The sequence below is a fragment of the Diadema setosum genome, chromosome 15 (genome assembly GCF_964275005.1).
Source record: "Diadema setosum chromosome 15, eeDiaSeto1, whole genome shotgun sequence".
NCBI classification, from domain to species: domain Eukaryota; kingdom Metazoa; phylum Echinodermata; class Echinoidea; order Diadematoida; family Diadematidae; genus Diadema; species Diadema setosum.
The window spans coordinates 3,890,798-3,898,074 of NC_092699.1; the positions used below are offsets into that span (position 1 = coordinate 3,890,798).

The 7,277-nt window shown below is 38.8% G+C and overlaps 1 pseudogene; it reads left to right on the forward strand.

The window, feature by feature from the left end:
* The first annotated feature begins 802 nt into the window (after positions 1–802).
* LOC140239289 (uncharacterized) lies at positions 803–3,738 on the forward strand (annotated as a pseudogene).
* Positions 3,739–7,277: the final 3,539 nt, after the last annotated feature.

A 7,277-nucleotide genomic window follows, 5' to 3' on the forward strand; every position in this document is an offset into this window, starting at 1 on the left:
CACACATGTAGCATATGTTGCCTATTGATGCTGGGTGAAAGATGGGTATTACATGTACTTAAATCATTTATTAGTTACATCATTATTTCAAATTTTTATCTCCCTTTTTACAGATATGCATGCCATACCAATACCAGTTTCACCTTGAGAGACAACATGATGAGTATCTGTCACATTGGCTGAAGCAGGCAATCAGAGAGGAAGTAATTGGTAGTGATAGCTTGTGCTACCAGGAAATTGAGGCACGCCTGACAACACTGCTTAAGTCCCCAAAGAGCATAAAGTGGCAAACATGGCCCACATTGAATGCTTTTTGTCAGGCTTCTTTGATGTTGCTGGTGAGCGTGCTTTTAAGTTTTACACTGGCTCAGCAAATTGTGGTAAGGCTCAAAACGCTGGAGTCAGAGCTAATACCACATTGAACCACCCAGTACCAAATCACAGAACCATGAAACGATGGAAACCAGCTGCAAACTTTGATGGTGGTCCATGTCCAGCCAGAATAGCAACTGTCTCTGAACTGCTACAACAGTCAAGGTTGGCTTTATCCATAGATGGAGAAGATAGTACTGTTTACCCAGTGGTATGTGGATATGATGGGCAGCCTCTAAACCAGGGTACATTTGTTCGCTGGCAACCAGACAGCAAGTCCTATATTGTGGATGGTGTTAGACCCCAACTGACATATGATGAAATTGCAGAAGCAGGCACAGAGAATTTCTCATCATATGCAAAGCAGAAATGCAGATTTGTTTCTGAAGTTGTAGAGTTTTATGTAATTGATGTGAAGGGGTTGATTGCTATGAATGTTGGGACAGTTTTTTCAACTGGTGGAATGAAGCATGCAGATGTACGTCAGCGTTTGAAAACGATGCTTCAAGCAATTCAAACCTGTTCTGAGTGCATAACAAGTAAGGCCAAAGAATGCACTTACCGCAATCAGCAAGAATCATGCAACAGATGCAGGAGTAGAAATCTCCAATGTGTTCGTTTGATGGTTGTCCACTGTTATGCAGACATGGCTGCATCTCAACGAGTTGCCCATGAAGATCTGATGAAAGAAGCTGGATGTCAACTTGCAATGCCACAATACACACAATTTGGTTTTGGCATGCTTCATATGTGTAAGGCGTTAGTAGGATACGTACGCAACTATCGTATCACTGATGGAAATGAAATCTTTTGCATCAACATGCTTGTTGCTCTCTGGCTTTCATCCACACATGCATAAACCCTCCTGTGTGGTATCAACTCCAAAGTATTTTCCTATAGAGACAGGCACTCTGATGATTTGGCATACTCGACCGTTTGCCAAAGAGTTGAAGATGCACTTGTTGCAGCCAATTCTGTGGTGGTTACTGTTGCTCCTGAACAGTACCGTCCATGGTCACAGGAGGCCAAAGATCACAACGATATGAAACTGGGTAGACCTCTGTTCATCACTGTAAATAAGCAGGGCCATTGTCTGTGGAGTGATCCAGTTGCTGACTGTGTCTTCATGGGAAATCGACACAATCCCATGAAAATAAAACCACTTGGACAGCCAAATGCTCCTGGACGTGCTAGTCATCAAGTACTACCAGTAACCGCTGCACAATATAACCGGCCTACTGGACTGAAGGTCTTTGCAGCTTCTAACAAGGGTGAAGTGTGCCTTATCTCAGATAGTGGTAATAAAGCTCTGCGTGTTGTAGATAAATGCCATGACATCCATGCTAAGCAAAAAGTTGCTACGGTGGAATTAAATAATGCTCCTGACGGATTCCAACCATATGCGCTTGAGGTGATAAGCCCAGCATATCCAACAACCATTGCTGCTGTGAGTGACACTAATGCCAAGGTTATTCACATGATACGGATCAACCTTGATTCCTACCATGGTCAACTGGTTAAAACAATTGAAGGATTCTGCGTCCAACCATCAGGCCTTGCACTCTTGACCAAAACTCCACCAAGCCTCCTGGCAGTTGACCATACAGAGATCAAAATGGTGAACTATGAAACGGGAGTTATAAAAACGTTCATATCTGGATTGCACCCCTCAACTGATGTATCAGTAAGCAGAAGTAAGAAGCTGGCTGTGTCTACCCCAGTGCGGAATAAGATATATGTATATGACATGTTCACCATAGATGGAGGAGCAATTGAAGTATGGGGCTCTTGACAGAAAGGAAATGAAGATGGTACTGTGGCAGAGGAGATGCCTCATTTGATGAGCCTGTGGGAGTTGCATTTGATGGAGATGTCCTGTTTGTTTCATGCTTTGGAGGGGAACATGGTGGATGTGTCAAGTTTGTTTCTGGTATTTCCTTTGCAGTATCCTATATCCAGCATGTACGAGAATTATACCACTTTGCAGGATTTGTTGCAAGGAAGGATTCCAGAAAGGAGGATGCAAGGCAGATGAGACGAGGCAAATTTCTGCTAGGGGTCAGAAAATTCCAGGAATCCATAGAATTTCTTCAGGCCATCAATGAAAGACGACAAAATGCATTGAGCAATGGGGCAACACCAAAGTATGTAGAATCTAGCTGTGGAGGTATATACCCAAATACTCTGGATTGCCTTCTGATGACTTTATCAAGCTTGAGGACACACATCACATCATTTGAAGAGATGCTACCGGACACTATAGATGACCTTTCTTTGTATGCCTTCGTCAATGAGGCAGTTGTAGAGCATGGGTTTGGAGAAAGAGGTGCACACAGCTCACAATACAGACATCCAAGTCATGAGCAGTATTGCCACATCAAAACCAACAGTGAAGGCAACTACATCCGCAAGATTTGCAGTGTGAAGTATTCACACTTCACAACAGAGGAGAAACAATATCAGCACCCAAGGAAGTGTGATATTTCTGCTGATATTGTTATTTCTCAGTTGCATGAGCGGTTGAAGAATTACACAAACCTGTGCGAGCCCACAGAGGAAAACAAGGAAGACTACAAGAAGTTGAAGAAGTTAAACCGGATATATAGACCACAGCCTACACAAACAGTCCGGGAAAAATACAAGGCCAAAAATGGGTATGCCCCAGTAACAGTGCAAAGGAAAGATGTGCCATCAGAATCCTACATGTCACAAAGGAATTTGTCTGCACTTACATCTTTCCAAGGGACACTCAGTAAAACAAGAAAGACACAGCTGAACACTGAAGACTTTCTACTGATGCGTGGTGACATAGTTCCCGTTATTGCAGGTGCTAACTATGCCCATGATGGTCCTCAAATAGATAACTGGTGGCTTCTCCAAGTTACAGAGCCAGTTTTGGCTAGGGACATTGGTGAGAGAACCAGGGTTACCGGCATGTGGCTAGATAAAGTGGCTGTTAACGATGATGGTACAAACACCTTCAAACTACTGGATGATACGACAGTGAAAATCCCATTTGGATCGCTTATAAAGGATATAGAAGATGGCGATCCATTGCTAGTACCAGTTGATGTTTTTTCAACAGAATTTGACGCAGATAATATGGACAAGCTAGTGTACTCATTCCACCCAGAGTATATACAGCAACTTGATGATCTTGGAGAAGAAGCACAGTACCAGCTGAATCAAGATAACGAATCAGATTTGGAAGAAGACGAAGAAGAAGAAGAAGAAGATGATGATGTTAATCAGCAAAACCGTCAGCATCAGCATCTCCTAATACTTGAACAGAAGCGTTCAAGAGCTATTTCTTCCAAGGGACGTCAATTTACAAGCTATTTGGACTTGCTCAAGCACAAAAATTAATGGTGATGCATATTTGTTTTTAGAAATAAGTGGATTTTGTTTTTTATCGTGCAGAAGAAGCAATAGACCTGTCTGCAAAATGTTATGTATAAAAATATGAGAAGGCAGACAGACAACACAAGTATCTGACAAGGTGAATCAGATGAAGATGAAGGAGAAGAAGAAGAAGAAGAAGAGGAAAAGAAGAAGATGACCAAGATGTTAATGAGCAAAAACCATCAGCATTAGCATCTAATACTGGAACAGTGGCATTTGAGACTAAGTTTTTCCCAGAGATATCAATTTTCAAGCTACTCAGACTTACTCAAGCACAAAAGTTAATACTGATGCCACATCAAAGTCCACAGTGAAGACAGCTACATCTGCAAGATCTGCATTGTGAATTATTCACATTTCACCTGGTCGTCAATTACTAACAATGACCAATAGTCAGGTCCAAAGTCAAGTATCACCAGCTAGTTATCAGTTGCCAACAATGGCCAGTAGTCAGGTCCATCATGTGCATAGTCAAGTATCACCATCTAGCCATCAGTTGCCAACAATTACCAGTAGTCAGGTCCATCATGTGCATAGTCAAGTACCACCAGCTAATCATCAGTTGCCAACAATGACCAGTAGTCAGGTCCATCATGTGCATAGTCAAGTATCACCAGCTAGTCATCAGTTGCCAACAATGACCAGTAGTCAGGTCCATCATGTGCATAGTCAAGTACCACCAGCTAGTCACCAGTTGCCAACAATGACCAATAGCCAGGGGCCCAGGTCCATACACAAGTACCTCCTAGTCAGCAGTCTTCAACAACAACCACTTTCCAGGAGATACAAGAACTGTCAAGTGATATCAGTAAGTTGACACAGCTTCTTATTAGACAACAAATAAGAGCTTCACTACCAGCGCAACAGATACTAGTATTCAATGGTGACCTGTTAAAATGCACCACCTTCATGAGAGCTTTTGAATATGCAGTGGAGAATAAGACCATAGATGGTAGAGATATGCTAAATTACCTGTGTCAATACACTTCGGGAGAACCAAATAACTTGATATACAGTTGTACCATGATGAAGACCCAGATGAATGCTTCATTAGGCAAAGCAGATCTTAACCAAAAGGTATGGAAATAGTCGCAACATTGCACAAGCTGTACTGAAGAAAGCTAAAGAATTGCCAGAGGTCAAAGATGAAACCAGTAAGCTAAATGAATTTGCATTTTTTTGTCAGAATGTCATAACATGATGCAATCCAACAAGAATTAGACAGCACCAGTAGTCTGCAGTTTTTAGTAGGTAAACTGCCATATAGACCGAAGAGCTTGTGGAGAACCAAAGTATATGAATTGGACGAAAAAAGAATGCAAATTGTTGGATTCAAAGACTTTGTCAATCATCCAGCACATATTATTTCAAACCCTACATTTGGTACCATAGCTACAGATGCCAACTAGAGTAACAGTACAATAAGATATAATAGCAAGAGCAGCAACCCAACAAGAAGAAAAGCTTTCGCAACAGCTACCAAAGATGGTCATAGTAAACCAGTAAGACAAAGTCATGTACCTACTGTGGTGGTGAAAGTAAGCATGTCATTTTAGAGAGCAGGAAAATCACCAATTTAGAACCAAAAGAGAAAAAACAGTCATAGCAGAAGCAAACAGATAAAGTGAAGATCCCCACAGGTCGTGTAGACATACAAGACAACGAACCTTTGTATGACGATCGTCTTACTCGTAATAATGTCACTAAACTAATTAAGAGTAAAAAAGTGAGTATTTTAATAACATAACCGAAAAGTATAAAGGTAATAGCAAAAAATTATGGAATGAAATCAATAAATTTACAGGACGTAAACAAAACAACACTGATATTCCCAACACTTTAAATGGGGTTGATTTTAATGATTTTTTTGTGAACGTTGGTAAGAAAATTTCAGACTCATTTAAAGATGATACTTTTGTTTGGAATCATCCTGATAGCATTTATTCCTTTGCATTCCAGTCTGTCACCAGTGAAAATGTTACAAAAATTCTTTCACAGCTCTCAAGTGACTCTAATCTTTATATTCTAAATTTAGATACTAAACTCCTAAGGATAGCAGGGCATCATATAAGTTTATCATTGGGTGTAATTTTTAACGAGAGTTTGTCAAGCGGTTCAATACTTGATGATCGGAAGATCGCTCGAACCTCTCCCAATTTATAAAGGTAAAGGGGGGTTAGATAACATGACTAATTACAGGCCTATCTCTGTGGTATGTCATTTGGTAAAGTTACTGGAGAAAGAAGTCCAGAGTCAGTTACTTTTTTATCTTAAAAAACACAATTTCATAAATATTGATCAGTATGCATTCTTACCTAATCACTCGACAACTGCATGTTTACATACAATTTTAGAGGATTGGTATGATGCTTTCAACGAACGTGAGATGATTGGAGCTTGTTTTTTTAGATATATCAAAATGCTTCGACTGCATTGATAAAAATATTTTATTGAAAAAATGGAAAGATATGGTGTTCAAAATAATGAGTTAAGATGGTTCACTAATTATTTATCTGGTAGAAAGCAAACTGTTTATTGTCATGAGAAATTGTCTAAATTTAATAATCTCTCTGTAGGAATTCCCCAGGGTAGTGCCCTAGGCCCATTACTTTTTCTTACTTTTATTAATGATTTAAGTGAATGTTTAATAACATGTTCATGCAATATTTATGCAGATGATGTTGTCATTTATATTTCGGATAAAAGTACAGAAGTTATTACGTCTAAACTACAGGATGATTTGGAAAATATTAGTAAATGGTACAAAAGAAATAAATTGAAAGTCAATATTGATAAAACGTATAGTATGTTATTGAAACGCAACCCACATACTTCCAAAGAATTTAACATGTATTTGGATGGTAACATTATAAATCAAGTAACTCATATTCGGTATTTAGGAATCGAAATTGATGAAAACCTAACGTGGAATTCACATGTGAAGAACCTAAGTAGAACTTTAGCTTTTAAGATATTTTCTTTAAAAAAGGTTAGTCATTTCACTGATACAAACGTTCTAAATAAGATTTATAATTGTTCAATCCAACCCATAATGGATTACTCTTATTCAGTCTAGGGGAACTGTTCTATCAATAATAGGAATATTTTGTTAAGACTACAAAAAAGAGCAGCTAGAATAGTAGAAAAGAACTTTGATTATGCTGACAATGGTATTGATATTATTAAACGCTTAAAATGGCAGGTTTTAGAAAAAAAGACGTAATTATTTCCTTGCTTGTATTATGTGTAATTGTATTCACGGTCATGCTCCGATACGTTTATGTAATTCAATTGATATGGTTTTTGATAGACATCCAATGAATACAAGATTTGCTAATTCACTAAATGTTGTAATACCAAAACCCAATATTGAATTTTTAAAGAGTAGTTTACGATATTCAGGAGGAAATGTATGGAACAACCTGAATTCTGATCTGCACAATGCCAAGACTATTGATAGTTTCAAAAAGAATTATAAGAAAATATATTTCTCTTAAAACACT